General features: G+C 33.8%; 1 long non-coding RNA gene across 2 annotated transcripts; it reads right to left on the reverse strand.

Moving 5' to 3' along the window:
* Positions 1-11,915: 11,915 nt before the first annotated feature.
* LOC120078199 (uncharacterized) lies at positions 11,916-13,602 on the reverse strand. 2 transcript variants are annotated; one of them, XR_016529519.1, is made up of 5 exons: positions 13,295-13,602; positions 13,131-13,195; positions 12,979-13,051; positions 12,821-12,891; positions 11,916-12,164 (listed from the first exon to the last, which is right to left on the reverse strand). It is a non-coding gene; the product is annotated as an uncharacterized LOC120078199 (long non-coding RNA). The 2 variants fall into 2 exon arrangements; XR_016529518.1 differs by lacking the exon at positions 11,916-12,164 and having other exon boundaries at positions 12,696-12,891.
* Between the last annotated feature and the right edge of the window lie 1,015 nt (positions 13,603-14,617).

Below are 14,617 nucleotides of genomic sequence, written 5' to 3' on the forward strand. Positions count from 1 at the left end.
ATAACAAAGGTAGAGTGTCACACCTTGCTCCGAGCCCTCCTCCTGAGCTCGAGGTGAGCCGTGAAGGACTGCAGATACCACCTTCTTGTGATACCTACTGCCCATCTAAACCTCTCTACTCGCAGTAAACTTAAGTCAAGAACAGAAAATAATTGATTGAGTAGGCCCATTTTATTACAATAATGTAATGTTTATACAACACCAAGACTTAACTACAAAGTTTACAACAACAACTTTTAAAACCCTGGAAGTGTGACTGTGGCTTATGGCAGACCTTGACCTTAGCAGCACCTTGGAACTCCTCACCTTTCGCTACCTGGAAAGAAAACATGAAAGAAAAGAATGAGCTTCACAAAGCTCAGTGAGTGGTAAGCAACTTCTAGAGTATATTTCAACTCATATTAACAAACACATCATAAATACGAGGTTAATACTCAAACCTCCGCTTTGAATGAGTCTGGTCTCAACTTTTCTCTACACGCACAGTAGATAGTTAACTGTTACTAATCATAAACGCTTACTCTCTTGCGCTTCCCTTTATTCCCTATGTGCATATAACTTCCCGCTCATGGGCTCAGAAGCTAGGCCTGTCAGCCCTCTGACCATCCCATATGAGGTTCCTCTAATAGGCTCAGGAACTAGACCTCTTGGTTCCCTAACCATCCCGTTAGGTTCCACTCAGGCTCAGGAACTAGGTCTATTGATCCCCTGACCATTCCGATCATATATTCTCATTTTCATGCTATTTACTCATTCATAACATAAGCACATACAATTTACTCTAAAAGATATGCTTAAGACTTAAAGGAAAGCACTACTCACCTTGGTCAAGTAGGAACCTTTCTCTTAGATGTTCCTTGGTCTTCTCGGGCTCCCTTTTGGACCCTAAATACCAGTTTCAAATTTAAGCTCATATTACTCATAGTTCTAAGCCTTATCTCAAGATATTTCCTTCTACAAACATGCTCTAAAATGTCTCAAGGAAGCTTACCTTAAAATCTTAGCTCAGAACTTCTCGTGGTTTGGCCGGAATCATCAAAACATCAAGATTATCCCAAGCATACCCGATAGCTCGACCCATCTGTCTTTTCTTCACTCTCCAGCCCGATTCCTTGAAGCTTCTTCTTCGACAGCCTTTCCTTAAAAACTAGACTCTCGGAGCTTTCAGATGGCTTTGAAATCACTCCAAACGCATAAGTATTCTGGGATAAATTCTCGTCCCAAATTGACGCTACTTCTAGACTTCACTGTCCGACAGCATCTCTTCCTTTTGGAACTTCATAACCGACACATACCCTTCATGATCAATGCATGATCTTCTTCAAATTTACCTTCTAGCACTCTTCCTTAATTCTTTAAAAAGGATTTAGCTTATGAATTGAAGAGACATCTTGTGGTGGTATTTATAGGCTAAAAGAAATTATCCTTCTCATATTTATCAAGCCTTCAATGTAAGACACCTTCTACTCTTGAAGTGTTTGCACCACGTTTAGCCACCGCCTACTCCCTTGACATTCACCTACTCTCATGCCACACATCTACTTGTATTGTCTTCCTCATGCATAAGACTTCCTTTGCATGAAACTTAATTCGTCCAGCTTCTACTAACTCAAGTTCAACCTTCTCTCGGTATAGCCATTTGTCCAGATGAGCTCATCAACCTTGCGTAACGCAAGCCTTTGCACCCTTCCATCGTTTAGTCCATCGTGAAGCTCTTGTACTCATCACTTAGCTCCATCGTCTACTAAACATCTCACTATCTCTTAACAACCAGCCCTTTCGCTGTAATCATCTAGTGTCTGCGTCCATCGCATAGCACTGACTCCCCATCGTGTAGCTCAATCATTTAGTAAACATCTTGCTCTCAACGATCTCATGCATAGCCTATCGTTTAGCTATTGCGCCTATCGTTTAGCTCCATCATATAACACTGACGCTTTATTGTCTAACGCATCCACTCATCGCATAGCATCATCGTCCAGCATCTGCATCTATCGCATACGCTCATCTCTAGCATTCTGCCTATCGTGTAGTGCGTCTACTCATCGTGTAGCGCCATCATGTAGTCTATCGCTTGGCACCCACGCATCATCTAGCATCTACACTCATTGTTTACCACCCGCTCAATGTTTAACGCTATCGTATAGTACTATCGTCTAGCGCTATCGTCTAGCTTCTACGCTTATCGTCCAGTGTTTACACTGATCGTGCAATGCCATCGCCTAGCGCAACACTTCCCATCGTTTAGCGCCGTCTGCAGCTACACGATCGTCTAGCGTATTGCTTATAGCTATACGATCGTCCACCCAGTGCCTTGCGCTCAATATCTCTCTCTCTACGCTCTCGTTTGCGCAGCCTTAACACATGAGCAACTCTTGGCAATTCCTCTTGCCAATGCTTCGGCTAACATGTGTCCATCCTCACAAACACATTGGTGTTTTTGCTTCAATGATTAATCCCTTTTAAACCTCTACTTAGCCTCATCTCATGTGTTAACACCAAACGCATGGTTCCTTTTGACTTTACTCTTAGCCAAATTTCACCAATTAAGGCTTAACTCAAAACTACTCAAGGAAAATCTATTCAACATTTAGAAATTTCCTTCTCTCCATTATAAGATTTAACTTTCACTTAGTTAATTCCCTTAATTACTTGCTTAAATAGGGAAATTGAGATTCGGGTTTAACATAGAGCCATATTTAACCTGCCTTGATTTTAAAAAATGTCCCAGAGGTCGAGGTGGTCAAGTGGACAATTTTTCAGAATATGGCCACGCTTGTGACAATATCTGCATTCAACTTTTGAACAATCAGCAAATTTATGCCCAGTGAGGTTATGGCTTTTGCAGAAGAGAACTTCAGAAGTACCAGACAAATCAGTGCTGGTGAGGACAACCTCAGATTGTGTGGAGGAATCAATGATGAGGCATTTTTCTTCAAACATGATTTCTTGTATCACTGAGTTCGGTGGTGGAAGGGGATTGCGATGTAGCAAAGCAATACAAATAGACTCGTATTCTAGATGAAGCCCCATAACTACCTTAATAAGACAGAAATGATTAGTACTGATTTTAGCTTGATCCAATTGTGTCCAAATTGGCTAGAGTGTGTTCAAATAGTCATTAATAGAATAGTCTCTTGAGTAAGAGTAATAAGAGTGTTGTGTAGTAATGAGCTAAGCCAACAAATTGAAAACGCGTAGACAGGAAATCCCACAGACTCTTGGCATCATCAAATGCATCAAACTGAACATGTATGGTAGGTATAGAAGTATTCTCGAGCCAAGTTATGAGTTGATGATTTTTACTATCCCAATCCTCTAATCGTTCAACAAATTTATTATCGTCCTCAGTGGATAACATGATTGATTAAGGACTATCACCGGTGACAATACGCCATAACTTACATCCAATTAGAAAACTTTTCATTTGATGGGCCTAAGTAAGATCATTTTCCCATCAAGAACAATACTAATAGGGCGAAATACATGATATTTTTCCACGTGGCTCGGCGGTAAGGGGAGCTTGGCTCAACTGGGGAGAGAAAGAAAGGAAAAAGACAGTTCAGCGGCTCAGTTCAACCAGCAAAAACCAGAATGGCTCGACTTAGCGGCTTGGCTTGGTGGCTCGGCTTGATGACTCGACTTGGCTGCTCAGCTTTTGTTCAATCAGCCACTTGGCATGGCTCGGTGAGTTAGCTCGTCGGCTTTACGTGAATAACTCGATAGCTCAGGCTGAAACGGAAAGATCCATTTGAACCTATGAATTGACAGCACAACTGAGGCAGATGAAACCCACGAATCAACAAATGGGAACGGCCGAAAATGCACAGTCCCGACAACAAACGATACGGTAGCGGACGGAAGCGTGACTGACAATGCGGCGACGGACAAGGCATGAATAACAACAGATGCCTGAATTGCGGACAAAAGTGCAAAGGAACTAAAACGACGATTGGCACGAACGGTGAATGGAAAATGGCTATCATGACTGGCACAAACGATGAGTAGAAAATGGCTGTCACGACTGGCACGAACTGAAACAACTGAACGAAACTAAAACAACTGGCACGAACGACTGTTGTTTCCTTGATGCGCATGGACCACGAGGCTATTGATGGTATGATGACAAAGGCTAAGCTTAATTCTTAGCTCTAATACCAAGTTGGAAGTATTAACGTATTTCACTGAGATGTCTTTTAAAGATAAGTAGAAGGTACATATACAATATAAAAAACTAAAAATAGACCAAAAAGCGGTCAACCACAACCTAAAGACTCTCTAACCACATAAACTAAGTATACATTAACAACAAAAAAAATATTAACAAATTAAAAGATTTAATGAGATAAGGTTAAAACATTCAAAACATTAGGGTAAAGATTGAATAAGAAACTACTGCAAGAGTCCGTTACAATGTGGTTGTTAGTTTTGCACCAATAAATATAAGAAAGAGAATATGTAAAAGTGTTTTATATTATAAATGTTATGATAATAGATGCACATTAGATGCTCATACTTAGTATCCATTGACCATGTGTCATGTCCCTATTTTCCAAAGTGTTGTCCATGTGTCTTAACATTTCACACTATTAGTATCCATGTAATCCACCTCCTACTTGTCAAATTGCCTATAAATAGTGGTATTTGGTGGGTTTTGGAATACACACATACATTGGGTAAAATCCAAAAAGATTGGATAAAGTGGAGAAATTTATCCTTTTTATTTTATGTACTTTTGTTATTTGTTTATTTTATATATTTATATATTATGTTTAATTTATTTTAATATATTTATTTATTTTATTATTATATTATATTATATTTATTTTAATGTTATATTATATTGGTATATGTGTTCTCGTTGTGCTCGTCAAAGTTCATAACACATTATCAACATAAGCTCCTATCGTTTTTCTCACTAAAGGTAGGTCCTAAAGGTATGTCGGTTTTTCTCTCTTCGTTATAATTAATAAACTAAATGTTGTTTTACATGTTTGATATGCACTAAATTTCTAATATAAATATAATATTTTGTAATAGTGTTACTATGAAAATATTATAAAATTAGAATTTGTAGCATTTGACATTAATCGTAATAATTATTTATCATTAGTGCTTGATACCAAAATACACCTGGATGCCATAAAAATGTGATCATTGGAAAACAATTTTTCTTCCTAAAGCTTGCCGTAAATGGATGCACTTGAAACTCAAAAATTATAAATCAATATGTTAGAGAAGACATTTACCTACATTTCAGATATGTTCCTGCAGTAGCAATATCGAGAGAAAGGTTATAAATAGTATTCTAAACTAACTTCATGTCTTCTCGTGGCCGAATAAAATAATGAGTTATTGATAAAAAAAAATCATGAATTTTGACCAACTGGAACAACACCATTCCCTAAAGTGAATGTTATGAGTGTTAATAATAATCGTGGTCGAGGTCATGGTCCGGTCGAGGTCGTGACCGTCGTAGAGGAAGAAATAATTATTATTTTCATGGTAGTCGTTCTAATCATTCAAATTTCAAAAGAACCACACAAAATGATGATCACAAAAGAAAAACTCCACAAGATAAAAGTTCAAAAAATGTTGAAAATAAATGCTTCTGATGTGGACGACTGGGCAGTGGTCACCTATCGTATGTCAAAACACTTAGTTGATCTCTATCAAGCCTCTCTGGAGGAAAAAGAAAAAAATGTGGAAACATTGCATACCAGAATAATGATCTATTTTACCCATCCAATATAACATATTTGGATGTGGCATATTTTTTTCAATCTCCTGAAGAGAAAATTGGCACAATTGATGGCATAACAAGCGTTTCTTTTGATTTTGAGAATATTTAGTATTAATGTTGTCCGTCTTTTTTATTTTCATGTTTTTTTTCTTGGTTATTTCTTATTGTAATTATTTTCTTTTAATGAAGAAACCTGGATCATTTTCATGTGTTAGGTTACTCAAAAATGAGTAAAGAAGATTTATATCTGGCAGACAATGCAACTACACATACAATACTTATAAGTAGAAAATATTTTTCCAAACTGACAATGTTGGAAGCAAAAGTCAATATGATATCAGGTTCTACAAACCTGATTGAAGGCTTTGGAAAAGCAAATATAATATTTCCTAGAGGAACAAAATTTACAACTGACAATACATTATTCTCTAGTATATCAAAGAGAAATCTACTTAGTTTTAAAGATATACGTTGCAATGGTTATCATATTGAGATTGATAGAAAGAATAATATGGAGTATCTTTATATCATATCTATTGTCTCATATGAAAAATGTATATTGGAAGAGTTACCTGCTTTATCTTCTGGATAATATTATATTCATATACGAGTAATTGAAACATATGCAACAATGAACCTAAAGTTCATGAATCCAGACATGTTTACAATTTAGCATGATCGATTGGGTCATCCAGGATCTATAATGATGAGAAGAATTATTGAGAATTCAAATGGACATCCATTGAAGAGTCAGAAGATTCTTCAATCTAATGAATTATCATGTGATGCTTGCTCTCAAGGAAAATTGATAATTAGACTATCACCAGCTAAAGTGGGGACTGAATCACCTGCATTTTTAGAACGAATTCATGATGATATATGTGGACCTATTAACCCACCAAGTAGACCATTTAGATATTTTATGGTATTAATAGACATATCCAGCAGATGGTCACACGTGTGCTTATTATCAAGTCGAAATCTTGCATTTGCAAGATTACATGCTCAAATAATTAAGTTAAGAGCACAATTTCCTGATTATACAATTAAAATCACTCATCTTGATAATGCTGGTGAATTTACATCCCAAACTTTTGACAATATTGTATGTCAATTGGGATAATTGGTAAACATCTTGTAGCTTATGTTCATACACAAAATAGTTTAGTAGAATCATTCATCAAACGTTTGCAGTTAATTGCTAGATCATTGCTTATAAGAGCTAAGCATCCTACATTTCTATAAGGACATGCTATTTTGCAAGTGGCAACATTCGTGTGCATTAGGCAAGTAGCTTATCATAAGTACTCGCCATTACAATTAGTTTATGGCCATGAGCCAGATATTTTCCATCTGAGAATTTTTGGATGTGTAATTATGTTTCAATTATTCCACCACAACATACTAAGATGGGTCCTCAAAAGAGGTTAGGAATATATGTTGAATATGATTTCTCATCAATTATTAAATATCTTGAACACCTGATAGATGATGTATTTACTGCACGGTTTGTTGATTGTCATTTTAATGAGAATTTTTCCAATATTAGAGGGAGGAATTCAAAAGTTGGAACAAAAAATTATATGGAATGCATCATTATTGTCTCATTTAGATCCCCATACAGATCAATGTGAACCTGAAGTTCAGAAAATAATTCATTTGCAAATATAACAAATCAGTTACCAGATGCATTTATAAATGCTAAGAAAGTGACTAAGTCACATATACCAGCTGCAAATGCTCCATTAAATGAAGTAAGTTGTCGCTAATGAGTCTGGGATACGCCAAAAGCGTGATAAACCATTCGGTTTCAAAGATACAAATCCTCGTAAAAGAAATAGTCAATAAATGACTTAGTTAAGAATATGGATATTCTAGAAGAAATCAATAATTTAAGTACTCATAAGGATATTGAAGTAAATGGGGATAATAATGAGATCTCAATAAATTATGGAACCATATAAGTTGACAACATTTTTTCATACAATGTTACTCACGATATTATTTATGAAAGCGAGTATGAAAAATATCAACATAAAAAGGATTGACTTATGTGGAAAGAAACAATCCAATATAAATAAACTCATTTTTCAAATCGTGAGGACTAGTAATCCAGACATTAGAGAATGTCAAACAGTGGGATACAAGTGGAGTATTTGTAATAAAAAAAAAAAAAAAAAAAAAAAGAGTGAAGTCACAAGATATAATGCGAGACAGATCCCACAATAATTCTTGCAATAGATTGGTATTAAATATAAGAAAACATATTCTCTAATGGTTGATATACAATACCATGAGATATTCAACTTATCTGATTATATATGAAAAGTTTAATATACATCTTATAGATGCAGTCATATCACATTTATATGAATTTCTTAATAATGATATTTATTTATGAAAAATCCCGAGGAATTAAACGTACCATAATCTTATAATTCAAATATTAGAGAATCATATATATTATAGAGATTCTTATAAAATATTCATGACGAATGTGATATAATCATCTTATTCAATATTTGTTAGTATGAGGGTACAAAAATATCCCTATTTGTCCACATCCTTTTATAAAAAAAAAAAATCACAACCTGAGGTTTACTGTATGTTGATGATTTGAGTAGAAACTCTAGAAAAGATTTCAAAGACAATTGAATTTCTGAAGAAAGAAATTGAGATGATAAATTTTGCCTTAGCTTGCAAATAAAGCACAAAGTAAATGGAATTGCATCAATTTATACATTAAAGATCTTTTGTAGATTATGTACATCATTAAATACTCCTATGGAAGTTCATTTACTCGATGTGAAAAGGATATATCATTTGATCTCATAAAGATGATGAAGAATATTAGGTCCAAAAGATCCATAAATTTTGAGAAATAAGTGCACTTATATAACTTAACTAGTTTATATACTACATTTTGTAGTATTTTTTAGTAATTTTGTTACATATATATGATATTCCTCTAAAAGAAGGATATTGGAGTAGAGTTAAACAAATGGTACGTTTTATTTAAGAATCAATTTACATTGATTTATTTTATTTTAATAAATCTAATTATGATCTAGTTGGTTGTGAAATATAAGTTAGTTATCTAACTCAAACAAGCTAGAACTTAAACAGGTTACTTACTTAGTACATGGAGAAGAATTTGTACATCATGACGATCAATGAAATAGAATAGAACGACTACTTCCTCAAATCATACTGAAATTCTTGCTATTCACGAGGTTAGTTGAGAATATGTATGGCTAAGATCAATGACTCAGCACATTCGTGGAACATGTGGTTTGTCTTCTAATAAAAATCTTCCAACGATATTATACGAAAACAACACAACATGCATATCTCAAATCAAATGATGATATATTAAAGGAGATAGAACAAAATATATTTCACCAAAATTTTTCTACACTCATGATCTTGAAAAAAATGGTGATATAACTATACAACAAATTTGTTCGAAGGATAACTAGCAGACTTATTTACAAAATCATTACCAACCGCAACCTTTGAGAAATTGGTGCGTAATATTGGAATGCAGCAACTCAGAAATCTCAAGTGATGTTTTCATGAGAGAGAGCAAATATATTATATTCTTTTTAAGAGTATTAGATTATATAAAATATGTACTTTTTTTCCTTCACTATAATTTTTTTTTTCCAACGCGTTTTTTTTTCCTAGTAAGGTTTTAACGATGCATATTTCATATATATAATGGTCATCTAAGGGGAGGTATTATAAATATTATAATAATAAATGCACATTAGATGCTCATGCTTAGTGTCCATTGACCATATATTATACCCCCATTTCCCAAACTGTTGTCCATGTGTCTCAAAATTACACATTATTAATGTTCATGTAATCCACTTTTTACTTTCCAAATTGTCTATAAATAGTGGCATTTGGTAGGTTTTGGAATACATACACATTGGGCAAAATCTAAAAAGATTAGAGAAAGTGGAGAAATCATCCTTTTTGTTTTATTTACTTTTGTTAATTATTTATTTCATATATCTATATATTATGTTTAGTTTATTTTAATATTTATTTATTATATTTATTTTAATATCATATTTTATTGATATCTATGTTCCTTTTGTGTTTCTCAAATTTAGAACAATTTAAATGTTTTTATTAGTTATCAAGGGTTTACAAATTTTCAAATTCACATCTCACCATTATTATGAAATATCTACATTGCCAATGACATTTTTTTTTTTTTTTTTTTTTTGTGCCTTTTGTAGCTCACATGGTGATTTTACCCTTAAAGAAAGGAGACCCTTTATATATATACATATTAAGTAATAATTTCTTCAAGTCTTGACAAATCTTGAATTGTCAGGTATTTCAATTTTCTTTCTACTAATTAAATAAAAAATTATCTAAAGAAATAATTCTCTATGCCCCCACATGTGATGAGATCTAAAGATTACAATAATCATATATAATGAATATCTTATTTAGAAATATGACGTCATGGGGAAAAATAATTTAGACGTCATAAATTTGGAGTATTTCAAAGATGATTTGGATCTTTTAGGCAAATGAAGAGAGCTTGAGAATCTATTAATGGAGGAAGAGACTTTCATTAAGAAAATTTTGCTTCTTCTTCCAACCACATGCTAGTAGAAGTAGAGAGAAAGGAAATATTGCTTTAGCTTGGAATAAGTAAATAAAAAAAGACAGTTTGATTCGTTTTTAAGAAACTTAGGAGAAATAATTAAGTTTATATCATCTCAATGAACTATTTATCAACTATTGTTATTGTATTTAATATAAATTATTAGGGAGGTCAAACCGAACATGACTCAATTGACATTTGAGTTTATTAGAAACCATGAGGTCCGTGGTTTGAATTTCTCTATTGAAAAAATAAAATAAAATATGATAGGGAGAGTTTTGTGTCACATGTTCAAATATAAATTTACCATGACTAACGAAAGGTCATAAATCATGTTTCGAGTGCAATTTGCTTAGCTTAAGTCACATTTATTCATATCTATTTAATAAACGGTCCACTAAAAATAAGGTATATAAATTTAGACATTTTAGCTCCGTTTGTGACTCATTGATTTTTGGCTTTTTGTTTTTGGAAAGTAAATCTATAAAAATTTCTCTGACCTTTAAAATTTATTGCTTTATTATCTACTTTCAGTTTTTAAAAACTAAATCAAATTTTCAAAATTAAAATAATAATAATAATTTTTTAAAATTTATTTTTGTTTATGAACTTTAGCTTAAAGTTCAACTTATAGTAAGAAATTGAGAGGATATAAACTTAATTTTCAAAAACAAAAAACTAATGCCACGTTTGGTAATTTTTTTTTTTTTTTTTTTTGAAAATTAAGCTTATTTTTTTCTCATTTCTTACAATGATTTGCATCTTTCTTAAGTACAATAATTGAATTCTTAGTTAAATTTCCAAAACAAAAACAAACTCTTAAAAACTACTTTTTTTTTTAGTTTATGTTTAATTTTTTAAACTATTGATAAAAAGTAGATAACAAAAGAAGAAATTCAGAGGTGAATGTCTACTGTTTATAGACTTAATTTTCAAAAACAGAAAACTAAAAACAAAATGGTTACTAAAACGGACGTAAACGATTATCAAATGAAGTTCAAACTAAAAACACAAGTAATTCTACAAGCTCGCAAAAAGATGTAATGGATTTTGAAATTATAAAAACATCCAAACTAAATCTCCTCTTTATATAATTGAATATGGGAAGGTTAAGCAAATATGGTGGTTTGTTTTTCGTTCCACTAACCTAGTCCATAGTGGTTTGTGTGGTGTTTCTTTTACTTAGAGGTCAAATTTTCCTAATTGGTTATTTCATCATGGTAGTCATGATGTAAGAAACTATCGGATGTTGGTAGATCGTAATGTTATTTGTGCTGATTAAAAAAGATAAAATACTCCTACCCATGTAAGATCATTTGTGTTGTATGTCTATCATAGCTCAATTGATTCAGAAATTGTATCATCATTCAAAACAACGAAAGGGTTAAATTCACATCTCTCTAAATTGCTTAATTCAACAAATTATATCTTACTCCTTAACTATCACATACTATAACGGTCCGACTTTTCTAATATTTACTAACATGACGTTACTACATGCATGCATAGACCTCAAATAAAAATTTTAAATCTTTGCTCAAATAAAAGTAAAATGATTTCATATGTTAATAAAATCTCACTAATAACTTAATACATTTGCTCGAGTCCCCTTAAAAATATAAGATAAAATCAAAAAACATTTAAGACTTTAAAAGTTTAACATAAAAATTCTAGAATTTTGAATACTAAGACTCATTTCAAACATGAAAACATGAGCAGAAGTATCTATTTGGCCCCAATAGTACAATTACGGATTCTTCTTATCATTCCCCGATCTGTCCTTATATTTACCTGAAAACATACCACGATAAGTATAAAAATACTCAATAAGTAAGCCCATTACCGTGGTCAGACTGTGCATTTATATCCAATAAATGTAAACATGCTAGTGGACTCACATAAATCAACCATACATAAATGGTCGTTCAGTGAATGACTTAACTCATACTAACACATATCTGGTAGCCCGAAGGCTCACATAATAATATAAAAGTGAACCCGTCAATCCACAGAATTGTAACATAGTAGTGAACCCATCAGTCCACGGAATTGTAACATAGTAGTGAAGCCGTCGGCCCACAAAGCGGTAATATGATGGTGAACCCATTGGTCCACATAGCTGTAACATAATGGTGAATCTATCGATCCATGGAACTATAATATAATGGTGAACCCATCAGTCCTAGGAGTTGTAATATAATGGTGTTAAGAGGACAAACCTTCACTTTCTTATCTAGCAGCTAACATATCAACAATATCATCCACAATATACATGTCTCAAAGTCCCACACTTGATCATATTAGTCATATACAATAACTTCATGCTCGTAAAACTACTTTATTCACGTATTTGGCCATGTTTCTCAATAGCATCCAAACAAAACATAAAATTATCACACAATCTATATCACCTGGCTCAAGGCGGTTCCAATAGTAAGATTACTTACCTTGGAATTAAGCCCAAATGTGATCCAACAAGCTTATTTCCTTTTTGCCTAATAAGATCTTGAGTCAAGCCCTAAAATTATAAACTAACTTTAAAATCAATAATTAAGGCCTAATTCCAATCGTCTAAATTTATCTCAAATATCTCCGGTTAATTTACCCAATAACTATTAGCTGCCGGAAAAACCTCCAACTCTGCTGGACAGACATCGAGAACTCGATAAAACACAAACCTAACATCCAAAATACATGGGTATCATTAAATCGGAACCAATAATTGATGGGATTTCAAGAGAAGCCTCATACACTTACAAAGTCATATCGAAATCAACCCCGAACCTGCTGGACAGCAATCAACCACACTTCAACCCTTTAATCTAACACCAAAATGTGATGGGTATTGATAAATAGAAGCCAAAACTTAGTGGGTGTTCAATAATCTTCAAGAAACCCAACTAAATTAATTAAGTCCTTACCCAAATCCAAGATTCCAGTGAAAACCCAAAGCAATGGTAGCGGTGACGGCGCTGGATCGACAGTGACTGGTGTGAAGGCACAGCTGGCAAATCTGGCAACACTGATGAAGACTAGCGGCTGGCTCGATTTCAAAGGTGTGGCTGTTGATCAGTGGTGACGGCGTGGTTGTGACGACGGATGGCGGTCTAAGTGCTGGCTAAACATAGATGGCGTGAATGACCACAAATCTGTAGGGTTGACGAACTCTAGTGACCTGGGGAAAATGACAGCCTCGACTAAACTGGAGTTGCGCGAGAAGAAAAAGAAAACGTAAGGGGTTTTGCACAGAAAATTTATATGGATGACCCAATTTTTGGGTCCAAAATATCAAATGACCCATTTTTAAAAAATAATGTCAATTGACTCTCTATTGACATTATTGTCATACCAAATTATATAAATTATCCTTACTTCTTCGTCTTCTTATCTTTTTACTGAGAACCCACTAAAACTAAAAACCCTTCATTCAAATTTTCCAAGGCTAACGGCTTCGTATCGCTCATAAACTAAAAAACTCTTGAGAATCCATCATTTTGGCTTGCAAACGATTCTACTGCCGCCGACAAATCGAATCTGGTCAGTAAATCTTTCAATATGTGCCTGAAAATGTCTTACACTGATCGGTAATGGGGCTTTATGGATCGTTCTGGGTTTAGAAATACACTGATATAGTTTTTTTTTTTTTTTTTTTTAGTTTTTGATGTGTTATGTGGTTGAAGACAAGTAGAAAGAGTTTATGAGCGAGATAAGTGAGAGTGAAATCGGTAGAGCGACACCAGAGAGAGCGAATGTGAGCGAGATAAGTGAACCTATGGTTTTTTTGTTTGTTTTTCTGGTTTTCGATGTGTTATGTGGTTGAAGACAAGTAAAAAGAGAGAATGTGAGCGAGATAAGTGAGAGCGACACCGGAGAGAGCGATACTGGAGAGAGTGATTCCGGAGAGAGCGACACCAGCAAAAGCGAGTCTAGCGAGAGCGGGTCTAGCGAGAGCGAGTCTAGCGAGAGCAAATCCAGCAAGATTTAAACAGAATGTTGTTTTACAATTTTTTTTTTTTTTTTTTAAGGAGTTTACTGATTGAATCTTTATTTCATGCAGGAGTGATTTAAGATGGCAACACGTTTCAGAATACTCAAAGCCGACCGATTTCTCGGTCAAGTAATCAGCTTGGCCCACATTGCTAATGCAAACAAGATTGTGAAAGAGAAGCTTACGCCAAGGCAGTTGAACATGTTCAAGAGAACAGTTTTTGGGCGATTTGTAGGCGTTGACATGGTGTTTAACA

This window comes from Benincasa hispida, chromosome 5 (assembly GCF_027475165.1).
Source record: "Benincasa hispida cultivar pf3 chromosome 5, pf3_genome.v1.1, whole genome shotgun sequence".
Taxonomy (NCBI): domain Eukaryota; kingdom Viridiplantae; phylum Streptophyta; class Magnoliopsida; order Cucurbitales; family Cucurbitaceae; genus Benincasa; species Benincasa hispida.